This window comes from Panulirus ornatus, chromosome 2 (genome assembly GCF_036320965.1).
Source record: "Panulirus ornatus isolate Po-2019 chromosome 2, ASM3632096v1, whole genome shotgun sequence".
Taxonomy (NCBI): Eukaryota; Metazoa; Arthropoda; class Malacostraca; order Decapoda; family Palinuridae; genus Panulirus; species Panulirus ornatus.
This window is the reverse complement of record NC_092225.1, coordinates 55,753,320-55,768,779: the sequence shown is the minus strand read 5'-3', so window position 1 is coordinate 55,768,779 and position 15,460 is coordinate 55,753,320. Positions and strand designations below refer to the sequence as shown.

At 49.5% G+C, this 15,460-nt stretch overlaps 1 long non-coding RNA gene across 1 annotated transcript in view; it reads right to left on the bottom strand.

The window, feature by feature from the left end:
* The window catches only part of LOC139756548 (uncharacterized), a 144,856-nt gene that overhangs the window by 44,557 nt on the left and 84,839 nt on the right, over positions 1-15,460 (bottom strand). Inside the window, exon 3 of the long non-coding RNA XR_011714377.1 lies at positions 12,822-12,951. This is a non-coding gene — a long non-coding RNA (uncharacterized lncRNA). The remainder of the gene's footprint in view (positions 1-12,821; positions 12,952-15,460) is intronic.

The following is a 15,460-nucleotide window of genomic DNA, read 5'->3' as shown; positions in this document are numbered from 1 at the left end:
CGCTGTGGGATCGTTACACATGCAACGGTGATACGCCCTCTGCTGCATGCTGTAGTATCAGATCCTACGCTAACGATAGGATTCACACAGTTCCAGGACTTCAACAGTTACCCAAACATCAGATCAACGAAGATTTTCACCAGGAATTTTTCATCTGTGTTGTGCTGATACTTTGGAACACAAAGGAGCTTGATTCCGTGCACACATTTCCTACCACAGCAGGAAGACGTTCTTCTGTAATATTCACAACAGGAAGACGTTCTTCTGTAATATTCACAACAGGAAGACGTTCTTCTGTAATATTCACAACAGGAAGACGTTCCTCTGTAATATTCACAACAGGAAGACGTTCTTCTGTAATATTCACAACAGGAAGACGTTCTTCTGTAATATTCACAACAGGAAGACGTTCTTCTGTAATATTCACAACAGGAAGACGTTCTTCTGTAATATTCACAACAGGAAGACGTTCTTCTGTAATATTCACAACAGGAAGACGTTCTTCTGTAATATTCACAACAGGAAGACGTTCTTCTGTAATATTCACAACAGGAAGACGTTCTTCTGTAATATTCACAACAGGAAGACGTTCTTCTGTAATATTCACAACAGGAAGACGTTCTTCTGTAATATTCACAACAGGAAGACGTTCTTCTGTAATATTCACAACAGGAAGACGTTCTTCTGTAATATTCACAACAGGAAGACGTTCTTCTGTAATATTCACAACAGGAAGACGTTCCTCTGTAATATTCACAACAGGAAGACGTTCTTCTGTAATATTCACAACAGGAAGACGTTCTTCTGTAATATTCACAACAGGAAGAGTTCTGTAATACTCACAACAGGAAGACGTTCTTCTGTAATATTCACAACAGGAAGACGTTCTTCTGTAATATTCACAACAGGAAGACGTTCTTCTGTAATATTCACAACAGGAAGACGTTCTTCTGTAATATTCACAACAGGAAGACGTTCTTCTGTAATATTCACAACAGGAAGACGTTCTTCTGTAATATTCACAACAGGAAGACGTTCTTCTGTAATATTCACAACAGGAAGACGTTCTTCTGTAATATTCACAACAGGAAGACGTTCTTCTGTAATATTCACAACAGGAAGACGTTCTTCTGTAATATTCACAACAGGAAGACGTTCTTCTGTAATATTCACAACAGGAAGACGTTCTTCTGTAATATTCACAACAGGAAGACGTTCTTCTGTAATATTCACAACAGGAAGACGTTCTTCTGTAATATTCACAACAGGAAGACGTTCTTCTGTAATATTCATAACAGAAAGACGTTCTTCTGTAATATTCACAACAGGAAGACGTTCCTCTGTAATATTCACAACAGGAAGACGTTCTTCTGTAATACTCACAACAGGAAGACGTTCTTCTGTAATATTCACAACAGGAAGACGTTCTTCTGTAATATTCACAACAGGAAGACGTTCTTTTGTAATATTCACAACAGGAAGACGTTCTTCTGTAATATTCACAACAGGAAGACGTTCCTCTGTAATATTCACAACAGGAAGACGTTCTTCTGTAATATTCACAACAGGAAGACGTTCTTCTGTAATATTCACAACAGGAAGACGTTCTTCTGTAATATTCACATCAGGAAGACGTTCTTCTGTAATATTCACAACAGGAAGAGTTCTGTAATACTCACAACAGGAAGACGTTCTTCTGTAATATTCACAACAGGAAGACGTTCTTCAGTAATATTCACTACAGGAAGACGTTCTTCTGTAATATTCACATCAGGAAGACGTTCTTCTGTAATATTTCGACTGCACAATGACGACGTATGCGTCGCGTCCCAGTGTAGAATGGCCAGCTTGGGAGCAGGCCCCTGTTCCTCACAAGCCTTTGTTATTCTGTGTCCCACCTGGCGCCTTGACCTGTCTACTATGGAGTATGACGTTGTGATGGTACAAGGGAGGTCTCCTCCTGCCTCTCCTATCTGGGCATCGGTGGGGCCTGGCTGCTGCGCTGGTGTAATTTTCATACGAGTCGCTCATGCAACGAGTCAGGGATCCTTCACTATGTTATATGGAATAAAGGCTGACTGTTCCAGACCGGACCATACCATCACAAGGTGGGACGCAACTTGATGATACCTCCGCAATACTTCGAGGTGGGAGACCTTACTGGTTTTCGAATTACATGAACCTGACCAAAGGTAAAGTGTGGAGTCTTGGGGCCACATGGATTTCTCGTCACTGAGGTATATGAAGCACCCTAATGTGTAAACTAGGTTAGGAGACAGGTCAACACACACGTAAAGCTCTCTCGTTACACACGCAACTACTAGCCACAAACGACACACATGAAACACTTTGAGCTGTGCAAGTTCCCTTCTCTCTCTCTCTCTCTCTCTCTCTCTCTCTCTCTCTCTCTCTCTCCTCGCAGGGCTTCCTCAGAACTTGAGGTAGTACCAAGACCAGCAGCAAATGCACTCCACACACCACACTCCTCCTCTGGTACTAATAGCAAGTCTTAACAAACACGACCATTAATACCACCACGAGTGCCTCGCGACCAAAACAATGCTATCCTTCTTGCTTTTTCCAGTTAGTATCATGATTTTTCCTCCGGGAAAAGACACACACACTCTCTCTCTCTCTCTCCCCCTCTCTCTCTCTCTCTCTCTCTCTCTCTCTCTCTCTCTCTCTCTCTCTCTCTCTCCAGCGTTTTATCTCCACTGTAGACTGTGTATCTTTTCACTATTTACCAATAACCTAACTTCAGAGCCTTGCTTGAGGACTTCGGTTCCCTAACTTTCGAACGGCCTGGATAACTTGATTAGCCTCTCTGTCTGGTGACTCTGTTCCTGGATTTAACGGGCCACAGACCTGGAGTCAGTGAAGGTCAGTCAGGCGTCCATCATCTGAACCATCTACATCATGCAGCTCATTACGAAGCTCAGCATCACCTTCGTCAGCTGATGAAGAACATCAGATGACCGGAGTATGTGGCGGGGGTCGATAAGTTGTATTTGAGGAACCAGATGGAGCGGTCGCTGTTCTTGATCTGCTGGAGAGCTGTCTGGACGAGGCTGTCGCATTCCCAGCGTTGAAGAGAGTGTCCTCCTCCTGTTGTTGTTATTATGACCTCATTATCCAGGTATCTGTAGGTGTGGAGAGGGAGCCTGCCTCTGGGGAGAGATCCAGTCACGTAAAGTCTCGGAATTCTTCAACTCAGATATGCTTCCTTTCCGTTTCGCTTGTTCCGTGTGTTCACAACTCTGGTGCTGAAGTAGTACTTTCTCATATGCTTCATCTCCAGGTGTCTACATATCTTCAAGTGCCTCTTCTAGTATCAATGAACTGTATGACCTTCTAAAGTGAGCAGAAAGACGGCCTCCCTTCCTCTCCTCGTAGCTCATTCCACGCAGGTCTGGGGTCATTCTCGTTGCATTCATTCGGAACCTTTCCAGCAGTTCAATGTGACTCTTCAGGTAAGGAGACCAGACCGTTCCAGTACATTCCACCTCTGACCAAGTGTACGTCGCGTATATCTTCTTAAACACCTCAGTGTCTATGGTCATAAAGGTCATTCTAAATTTGATCATAATATGGTTTGTCTCCCACCTGATCCTCCTCACATGATGCTTTGATGAAACGTGCGATAGGATATGAGGCCTTGTGTCCCTCTCACACTATGACGCGCACAACATGTTTCCTCCAATATGGTCTTCACCGTCTGGCCTGATGACATTCCTTCCCAACTTCAAGATTTTGCACTCCTTAGCCTTACGTTTCATTAGACATCAATGTCTGAACGCGGCAGCATTTTGATGAGGTTTCTTTTCGACATCTGACGCATTGTCATCGTAGTTTGGGCATCATCAGCAACCACTGCAAGAATCCAACTCGTCTGGCAAATCACTGACACAGATCAGAAATGACCGAGTGTCCAGCACTGTACCATGAGGAACCCCACCTGCTACCCGCACCCTCGCATACCTTGAGAGGGCTCTCAGGGCTCATATGACACATGTCCTATCTTCCCTCCCAGTCAGAAAGGTGTCAGTCGATTTAATCAGCCCCCGTCTGACCCCAGCTTGAGGGAAACACTTTCAAAAGCCTTTTGGCTGCCTATGAATAAACAATCCTTTCATCCGTCCCTTTAGGATGTTGTTTACTAGTTCGCAGAACCCCAGTCGATCCGCCACGTAAGATCTTTTCTTTCTGGGTCTATGTTATTCCCTGCTGCCGTGGCTTATAATGTAAGACTCACTCTCCGTCACCTTTGTCGAACACAGGCTGACTCTCTCCCATTCTGTCGGAAAACATCGCCCTCACTAAGGAGAAACCTTAAACAGCATCAGTAGTTTGCTAAGGGTCTCCAGGTCCTCTTGAAGTACTAGTGGTAAGATGCCATCGTGTAGTGATGCCACATTCTGCTCCTCCAGAGACTTCAGACGAAGTAACTCCTCACACAGGTGGTTATTTTTGCTCTCTGTCTTTTTCTTTTGGTCGCCACACATCAGTCTCAATGTATGGTCGAGGGTCCCTCACATCGATCAATATAGTGGTCGAAGACAGCGGCATCCCTCAGCAGACTGGCAGCAGTAAGGTCGTCATGACCAGGTGATAGACTGCTTTATGGAGTCAATTCTGGTTTCCATGTATATATATATATATATATATATATATATATATATATATATATATATATATATATATATATATATATATATTCTTTCCACTGTCTCTCTGTGTTCCCCTTGATTCTATATTTTTCGTACACCTGCCACAGCATTCTTTTAATCTTTCCTCTGTTTCTCCTCTCTTTATTCTATAGCTATAACCCACTTGCCTACAACCCTGTTGTAGATCTCACACAGGTTGTGACACCACAACTCTACTCCGAGTCCAGTAAATAGGAGTCTCGTTCCTTCCCTCATCTGAAGCAAGTGTGTGAGGCTTTAATGTCTCCTTGCCTTATACTTCACCTTATTCTTGTTGGTCGTTCTATTCTTAAATACTTTCTCTCTCTCTCACGGTGTAATCCATCTCAAGTACCAGGGGATCCCTTTTCCCTAGTGGAGGTCCACAGGTAAATGTTTTCACTTTCATGGCCTCTGTATTTTGGAGGCTTAGAACTTGCTTTAAATCTTATGGTTTCCCTCACGAGGAAAGCTAGTTCTTTCTGCCCGTCCCCTGTCTCTCCCTCACGAGGAAAGCTAGTTCTTTCTGCCCGTCCCCTGTCTCCGCCACGAGGAAAGCTAGTTCTTTCTCCTCTCCGTCTTCTTTTATCTCCACCTGTTATCGCTGGTCTCTGGGAAGGCTACATATGGCCTGACCGATATCTTTGCTGGGTTCAGTCTCAAACTCTCTGCTCACGATGCCTGGAGTGTGTGAGTTCAAGTTCCTCTCTGATCCTCGACGATTCACACACATATTCCTCAGCGAAGACCTTTCTTTGCAGGTTCCTCCAGTTCCATCCGGATGGCATATCTGCCTCTTTGAGTATATCCTCCTCCTTTTCCTCCTCTGTATCTATCGTTCGTCTTCTTCATAACAACAGTTTCCAGTCAGTCGTGATTTCCTTTTCGCTCAACTGAGTTCTGTCTATCCTTCCCTCATTATGAGCTTGAAGATCTGTTTTTTATGTCAGCTGAGACGACACGGACAACTGAGGCCCTAATCAAGGCCATCCCATTAACGCTATACATATCCTAGCCTGAGCCAGGTAGCCATTTTATTGACCAACTCATTGGGGTGGATGAACAGCTGGATTGACTGTGGACTGACTGCCGCAACCAGGAGTCGAACCTATTCGCTCGACCTTGGGCGACCCGTGAATGCGTCACGGTCAGGAACGCTAAACGTTACACCAATGGAGTCCATATTTAGCTACCGTCATTTTCCCCCCTTCACTGATCCATCCTTGTATACAATACAGCTGTCAACTGCTCTCATATCTGGGGAGGTTCTGCCTCTACATACTGAACAGACAGAGTTGAGTCACAGCAGCACGACCTATCAACTCCCTCAATATTGTTCCTCTTGCCGTGCGCCGCTATGTTCGTCCCCTTTTCTCCATCAGTAGATACGGCTTTCGTGTCTGCTCCCGAGAGGTGGCTGCTTGTACGCCCCCCAAGTCATTAGCTAGAGCCAAGCAATGCCCGTTATGACGTCTGCTTCTTTTCCTGCAGCGCGTAGTTGTAGAGCTCTTTACTGACTCATGTCTTTCCTAACGACAACTTGATTCCTAATAAAAGAAAAATTTTTTTCACATTTCCTCCCAGACTCAAATATCCTTCCTTTTTTCCTTCTCATTTCTCCCTCGCCTTTGATCCTTTCCACATTCCAGTTCAGGGCTGGCCTCGATGTGGGGACACACTCGCCTGCTGAGACTGGAGCCTCCGACATAAAGAGCAGTGACCTACGTCCTTCCGGTTCTTGTTTCCTTATTGTACCCTGGCTCTCCAGGCCACCTAGCGTCACAAGAAAATCACGTCGTCATTACTCACGTCTAACGGTAACCTGTAGAACACAGTTCATCGTCCGTCTTCAGGCACACTCCCCTTCCCTTCCAAGTGTTCCGATCCCTTTCAGAAACATAACTACGACAGACTCTGCCTTCCTCGGGATTTCCTTCTGACTTCCAGCGTTGATTCTTTAGGTTCAATCCTCTTACCATCGCCTCCGACACCCTTCCTTCCTCGTCAGGTATGCTTCCTTACCTGTGAACAGTGAGTACCAACCTTGTCTTTGTTATTCTCAATACCTGGCGCTCCTGCTGGTGGTGTCTCGTGTTCTGCCACACTCTCACCTCTCGAGCAGTCCTTCCTCACGGGCCCCGTTTCCTCACTTCGTCCCCTAAATGACCTTCTCTCACAACTTGAGGATCCCAAACTCCTCCTTTGCCCTCACTAGCTCCTCCCTGAGGCCTTTGCCTCACCTCGTGCCTCAGACCTTACATCAACCGACACTAGCCACTTACGACCTTACTAAACTCAGGCAGGGAAATAACCTTACCTAGATTATGCTTCTTGTATCCCCTTCTTCGTCCCAATGACGTATCAAATAGTCCTTGTCAGGTCGGCCCGGTTCGCTGAACCTCTCCAACAGGTTCTTATTTTCCCCCCAACCATACTGCAGAATCAATGGAACCCTCTCGTTAACTCTAGTCCAGCGACATTCTAAATTGTCTTCAAGATTCTTTTCCCCAAGACTGTTTCTCCAGCACCTGCGCATCTCTGTAGAGGACCGTGCGGTAAACCTGTGTGTGGCAGTGTTGACACAATCTCTGAGCCCGGTTGGCCCGGAATGTACTGGTCTTCCCTCATACCTCTCCCGTCATGTCAGAGTCTTCCCTCCCGCATCACCCAGTGTGCCGGTCTACCACTTGGTAAGCCCTCGGTTCAGTATCTCACAGATTACCTCATCTCTCTCCCCTCGTGTTTGCGTATACTTTAGGAATACCTGATCTAGTTAGTTCCCATAAATGTACACAGACTTGTGTCCTTGCTTTGAGGCCACACAAAACACACACACACACACACACACACACACACACACACACACACACACACACACACTCCGTCAAGTCATGTTAGGATCAAACTCAATAACACCAGCGTGTGTCTGGATTCCTCACATGTCTCGTCACTGTCTGTGTTCCTCACATGTCTCGTCACTGTCTGGATTCCTCACATGTCTCGTCACTGTCTGTGTTCCTCACATGTCTCGTCACTGTCTGTGTTCCTCACATGTCTCGTCACTGTGTTCCTCACATGTCTCGTCACTGTCTGTGTTCCTCACATGTCTCGTCACTGTCTGTGTTCCTCACATGTCTCGTCACTATCTGTGTTCCTCACATGTCTCGTCACTGTCTGTGTTCCTCACATGTCTCGTCACTATCTGTGCTCCTCACATGTCTCGTCACTGTCTGTGTTCCTCACATGTCTCGTCACTGTCTGGATTCCTCACATGTCTCGTCACTGTCTGTGTTCCTCACATGTCTCGTCACTGTCTGTGCTCCTCACATGTCTCGTCACTGTCTGGATTCCTCACATGTTTTCTCACTAGCAGGAGCATAACCAACAAGTCTCACAGCTGGTGTACAGATGCTCAACCAACACATCTGTGACACACCCTGGTACACAGGTGCTCAACCAACACATCTGTGACACACCCTGGTACACAGGTGCTCAACCAACACATCTGTGACACAGCCTGGTACACAGGTGCTCAACCAACACATCTGTGACACAGCCGGGTACACAGGTGCTCAACCAACACATCTGTGACACAGCCTGGTACACAGGTGCTCAACCAGCACATCTGTGACACACCCTGGTACACAGGTGCTCAACCAACACATCTGTGACACAGCCTGGTACACAGGTGCTCAACCAACACATCTGTGACACACCCTGGTACACAGGCGTTCAACCATCACTTGGGTGCTCAGTTCAAGTTCAACTACAGCGGGAGATAAACCGAACTGTGCCAGTGAGAGGAAGAGATAAACCAGCCCCAGCGAGGCGAGCCGGGTTGAGAGCACGGCAAGCCCTGGTAAACAATCGTGGGATTCCAAAATCCCAACTACAGGAGAGATTTTGAAAAACGGATTCACAAAGGTTTTCTTTCTTTTTTTTCCTCCATCCCCAGTTTCAACAAGGTCGTCGTTTTCTTATTCTCCCGACAGTATTACACAGTGCAAGTGTGTTGTCAGTGGGACAAAAGCTATTTGAGATTGGATACATAATTAGGTCTAATACATAATTAGGGGGGGAGGGGGAGGGGTGTCTTTCGCTACTGGCGGCAGATACTTCAACAAACAAGTCAGACATATGTATCTTTGTACAAACAAACAAACAAAAACAGCGAGGAGTTTTTGTAAAAAAAAAAAACCAGTTTTACATCCTGTATTCTCCATATGGCTCCGTACTCTCCTTCGTGCCATTTTATACAACTGGATACAGCTGGAAACTACACTTAAGCCCACTGTCTCCGGTTCTCGTACAACAACCTTTGGTCAGTGGCTCTCTACCACTGTCAATACAATGTACACAGTTCTGCTAGTAACGTTACCACTGACGAAAGGTCATCAGTGGGTGTTCGAGCAAATGTGACGATTAATTGCTAAATACCATCAGTAACCTGTGTGGTCTAGCGGTTACCGCCACTGGCTGGGACCCATAACCGCCACCAAAAGGGGTTCCCCAAGGATCAGTTCTTGCCCCAACCTTCTTTACCCTCTTCCTGCCCGACCACCAAGACATGAAGGCCCTCTCAAATGGGGAGTCCCTCACAATCACACCACAACACCCTGAGACCAGAGTGGTCCCTCACAATCACACCACAACACCCTGAGACCAGAATGGTCCCTCACAATCACACCACAACACCCTGAGACCAGAGTGGTCCCTCACAATCACACCACAACACCCTGGGACCAGAATGGTCCCTCACAATCACACCACAACACCCTGAGACCAGAGTGGTCCCTCACAATCACACCACAACACCCTGAGACCAGAGTGGTCCCTCACAATCACACCACAACACCCTGAGACCAGAGTGGTCCCTCACAATCACACCACAACACCCTGAGACCAGAGTGGTCCCTCACAATTACACCACAACACCCTGAGACCAGAATGGTCCCTCACAATTACATCACAACACCCTGAGACCAGAGTGGTCCCTCACAATCACACCACAACACCCTGAGACCAGAGTGGTCCCTCACAATCACACCACAACACCCTGAGACCAGAGTGGTCCCTCACAATCACACCACAACACCCTGAGAACAGAGTATTTATAACAAACATGTACAAGCACATTATGACACAATTATAACACTGGCTCTTCTATAACAGAATGTCTGCATCTCCGGAGAAGCCTTCAATCACTCTTACCACGATAGAAAGGCATGAGTCCACCTCACACCCTCCAGTCACCTTCAATGGACGATTTCTTCCAATGACCAAAACACCAATCATGCTAGGCATCACGTACTATACGTCATTCATTCCCCGCGCCAAAGCACCAATTATGCTAGGCATCGCGTACTATACGTCATTCATTCCCGGCGCCAAAGCACCAATCATGCTAGGCATCGCGTACTATACGTCATTCATTCCCGGCGCCAAAAACATGAAGACAAAAACAAAAAAAACTACACTCCCTCGGAACACTAACTGACCCCAGATTTGGACAAGAAATAAAATCCCTTCCCATCCTCTACAAACAAACCATCCGCTCCACTCTAAACTACGCCTCACCTGCTTGGTCTTCCTCCATCTCAACAGAAAACATAACAGTTATCAACCACAAATAACACAAAACTCAACACTTACAAAATGAAGACACAAAAAAAATCCTCCCAAATCAATCACACCTTTGCAGCAGCACCGGACCCCATCCACACAAACCACTCCATCATGATCCACCAACCCTCAAGTAGAAATAAAAAGCTCACCCACGCCTCACACGTCAACAACCTCCACTCACAGATCCCCTCACCTACAACAAACATAACAATGACTAAACACATACCCTGTGAAAGTACCCAAAAAGCACAAAAAAGAAAAAAAAATGACTCTTCTAACTCAAACTCCAAATGACACCCCCCCACCAGACATACACATCCATCTGCAGCCACACTTCCTAGACAAACACGAGTCACACTAACCAGTCCACGTCCTGCACACCATCCATCCCTAAGACGTTACACACACTGATTCAAAACATCCCAGAACCCTCCATATGAGTCCACGGACGCAACGAAGAACACCGACCAGTTAACGCTCAAATTGCCCCGCGCTCTCCCTACACAGACACGTACACACCACCACACCTCGTGATCCATGGTCTCGCATGGTGGACGTGGTCGACTTACTGAGCGCTACTGGAGCCCCCGCCCACCTAAAAAAAAAAAAAAAAATAATATAAAAATGACCCTCAGAGCATCTGTGTACGGGGAAGTGATTTATTTACCATCCCTTGTTGCTTACTTTCCCTACATATTACTTTCTTCGTGCAAAAAAAATATGGATTTCCTTAACCTGCACATCATATTTCCGACTCGCCAGATGCATGCAAGATGCCAAAGAGGCATCTTAGAGGAACTTTAGCACGCCACTGGGAAATACAGCAACACATGCCGCTGCAGACTGATGAGGCCATAACACACCAGCAGGGTCTTCCCACCAGCACCCACCTGCAACCTTAGTACCCTCACACAGACCCAGTACTCACCTACAACCCCATCACCCATACACAACACTAGGAACCACCTACAGACCCAGTACCCACCTACAAACCTAGTACTCACCGACAGACCCAGTACCCACCTACAAACCTAGTACTCACCGACAGCCCCAGTACCCACCTACAAACCTAGTACTCACCTACAGCACCAGTACCCACCTACAAACGTAGTACTCACCTACAGACCTGGTACCCACCTACAAACCTAGTACTCACCTACAGCCCCAGTACCCACCTAAAAACCTAGTACTCACCTACAGACCCAGTACCCACCTACAAACCTAGTACTCACCTACAGACCTGGTACCCACCTACAAACGTAGTACTCACCTACAGCCCCAGTACCCACCTACAAGCCTCGTACTCACCTACAGTACCCACCTACAACTCCAGAACCACCTACAGCCCCAGCACCCACCTAGAAACAGGCTCGTGCCTAAGATATGATCAAGGGTCTGGGGTCGAACATGCCAAGATGATGATGATGATGATGATGAAAAGTTCATAATAACAGAGACATGGAAGAACACATCGTATCTTAGAGAACTCAGAACTTTGTGTTGATATTCTCACATATATTCGTCCAGTTATCATAACACTGAACACAGCTGTCGTACAGAAGTAAGTTTTTTACGAGACTGACGATCATATTTCAAGGAAAATAAATTCATGATATCGAATAACATACAACAGGTGATAGCAGTCATGGTGGAAGCTTTGTGAGATGAAACACAGTAAAATGAAGTTGCAGACAAGAGGAAAGTAGGTTACGGTAGAGTTATGTCAGTGTTTTAGTCAGGTTGTGAAACTCACGCGGTTGTTTCACTGACTGTAAAGTTATGTCAGTATTTTAGTAAGGTTGTGAAACTCGCCCGGTTGTTTCAGTGGTCACTAGCAGATTCGGGCCCTCCGGACCCTCGTCTGCTCCCTCCTGCGAAAGACTACATCACCCTCCTCACAACGATCACAACCTCTCACCTTGGTCACCACACCCGTCCTCACAGCTACCACTCCCTCCCTAGCCATCATACCTTCCCTAACCACCACCAGTTCTTCCCTCCCTGGCCAACACACTCTCCCTTACTACCATATTCCCACCCTCACTGGCTAACCACTCCTCCGCTCCCTGGCCACCACACCCTGAACGGCGGTTGGCATTGTTCAATGGTGTAATCATTCTTCCCATCGTTTCCCTTCTCTATACATCTCATAATGCCCACAAAGCTTTCCCACAGAGAAATGAAATATCATTCCAAAAACACTTCACCCAGTTGCCAGCAATTTCTATCTTGCCAGGATGTAGGTGAAGTACTGGCAACTGTGTATGGGGGTTCATCATCACGTGTCTGGCATCGTCTCGAACGACCGGGGACGGACAGACAGTCTGGGACAGACAGGACCCACCTGCACCCCCCCAGCACCCACCTACAACCAACCCCAGGACCCACCTGCACCCCCAGCACCCACCTACAACCAACCCCAGGACCCACCTGCACCCCCAGCACCCACCTACAACCCCAGGACCCACCTGCATCCCCCAGCACCCACCTACAACCAACCCCAGGACCCACCTGCAGAGTGGTAGTTGTCGACGTAGGATATCATGCGGATCCTGACGCGGAGGGTCTTGAAGGCGCTATGGTGGTGGGGTCCCAGGCTCAGCCGACACTCGGCCTGCAGGCTGCCCCCGGCCGAGGCGATCTGTAGGGCAGGACGGGACGGGTTACTGACGCGGCCGAGGGAGGCGCTACTGTCGTTCTCAGAGGAAAGTAGCAGATGACGTCAAAGTCTTCAGGGAGATAACTGGACAACTGAGGGAGATAGCTGGATAACTGAGGGAGATAACTGGACAACTGAGGGAGATAGCTGGACAACTGAGGGAGATAGCTGGACAACTGAGGGAGATAACTGGATAACTGAGGGAGATAGCTGGACAACTGAGGGAGATAACTGGACAACTGAGGGAGATAACTGGACAACTGAGGGAGATAGCTGGACAACTGAGGGAGATAGCTGGACAACTGAGGGAGATAGCTGGACAACCGAGGGAGATAATTGTATGATGTCAGTGTCTGGGGAGGGAGGGAGGAAAGGGAATGACGTCACTGGCCCTGGGGAGACATGTTGATTAATACATCATATTCTGGGGAAAACATATGAATGACATTATCATGTAAACACAAAGATGGCCACAGGCGCCACTGACCCAGGGAACACTGACTCAGGGGGACACACACATGGATGGTAAGACTGACTCAGAGGAACACACATGGATGGCATCACTGACTCAGGGGGACACACATGGATGGCATCACTGACTCAGGGGGGACACACACATGGATGGCATCACTGACTCAGGGGGGACACACACATGGATGGCATCACTGACTCAGGGGGGACACACACATGGATGGCATCACTGACTCAGGGGGACACACATGGATGGCATCACTGACTCAGGGGGGACACACACATGGATGGCATCACTGACTCAGGGGTGAGGACTAACGAGGAGGAACCAGTTGTGGACGTGAGGGGCAGACTAAGGAATATATAATGTAAGGAGTCAATAATGGTGGCTCACTGTGGCACTTGGTGGGAGGGAGGGGGTCGCTGTGGCACTTGGTGGGAGGGAGGGGGTCGCTGTGGCACTTGGTGGGAGGGAGGGGGTCGCTGTGGCACTTGGTGGGAGGGGGGGCTTGCTGTGGCACTTGGTGGGAGGTAGGGGGTCGCTGTGGCACTTGGTGGGAGGGGGGGCTTGCTGTGGCACTTGGTGGGGGGTCGCTGTGGCACTTGGTGGGAGGTAGGGGGTCGCTGTGGCACTTAGGGGGAGGGGGTCGCTGTGGCACTTGGTGGGAGGGGGGGGTCGCTGTGGCACTTGGTGGGAGGGGGGGGTCGCTGTGGCACTTGGTGGGAGGGAGGGGGTCGCTGTGGCACTTGGTGGGAGGGAGGGGGTCGCTGTGGCACTTGGTGGGAGGTAGGGGGTCGCTGTGGCACTTGGTGGGAGGGGGGGCTTGCTGTGGCACTTGGTGGGGGGGGTCGCTGTGGCACTTGGTGGGAGGTAGGGGGTCGCTGTGGCACTTGGTGGGAGGGGGGGCTTGCTATGGCACTTGGTGGGGGGGTCGCTGTGGCACTTGGTGGGAGGTAGGGGGTCGCTGTGGCACTTGGTGGGAGGGGGGGCTTGCTATGGCACTTGGTGGGGGGGGTCGCTGTGGCACTTGGTGGGAGGTAGGGGGTCGCTGTGGCACTTAGGGGGAGGGGGGTCGCTGTGGCACTTGGTGGGAGGGGCGGTCGCTGTGGCACTTGGTGGGAGGGGGGGGTCGCTGTGGCACTTGGTGGGAGGGAGGGGGTCGCTGTGGCACTTGGTGGGAGGGAGGGGGTCGCTGTGGCACTTGGTGGGAGGGAGGGGGTCGCTGTGGCACTTGGTGGGAGGGAGGGGGTCGCTGTGGCACTTGGTGGGAGGGAGGGGGTCGCTGTGGCACTTGGTGGGAGGGAGGGGGTCGCTGTGGCACTTGGTGGGAGGGAGGGGGTCGCTGTGGCACTTGGTGGGAGGGGAGGGGGTCGCTGTGGCACTTGGTGGGAGGGAGGGGGTCGCTGTGGCACTTGGTGGGAGGGAGGGGTCGCTGTGGCACTTGGTGGGAGGGAGGGGGTCGCTGTGGCACTTGGTGGGAGGGAGGGGGTCCCTGTGGGCACTTGGTGGGAGGGAGGGGTCGCTGTGGCACTTGGTGGAGGGAGGGGGTCGCTGTGGCACTTGGTGGGAGGGGGTCTTGCTGTGGCACTTGGTGGGAGGGAGGGGGTCGCTGTGGCACTTGGTGGGAGGGGGGCTTGCTGTGGCACTTGGTGGGGGGGTCGCTGTGGGCACTTGGTGGAGGGTAGGGGGTCGCTGTGGCACTTGGTGGGGGGCTTGCTGGGCACTTGGTGGGGGGTCGCTGTGGCACTTGGTGGAGGTAGGGTCGCTGTGGACACTTGGTGGGAGGGTGGGGCTTGCTGTGGCACTTGGCCTGGGAAGGGGGAGGTCGCTGTGGCACTTGGTGGGAAGGGGGGTCGCTGTGGCACTTGGTGGGAGGGGGGGGATCGCTGTGGCACTTGGTGGGAGGGGGGGGATCGCTGTGGCACTTGGTGGGAGGGGGGGTCGCTGTGGCACTTGGTGGGAGGTGGGGGTCGCTGTGGCACTTGGTGGGAGGTGGGGGTCGCTGTGGCACTTGGTGGG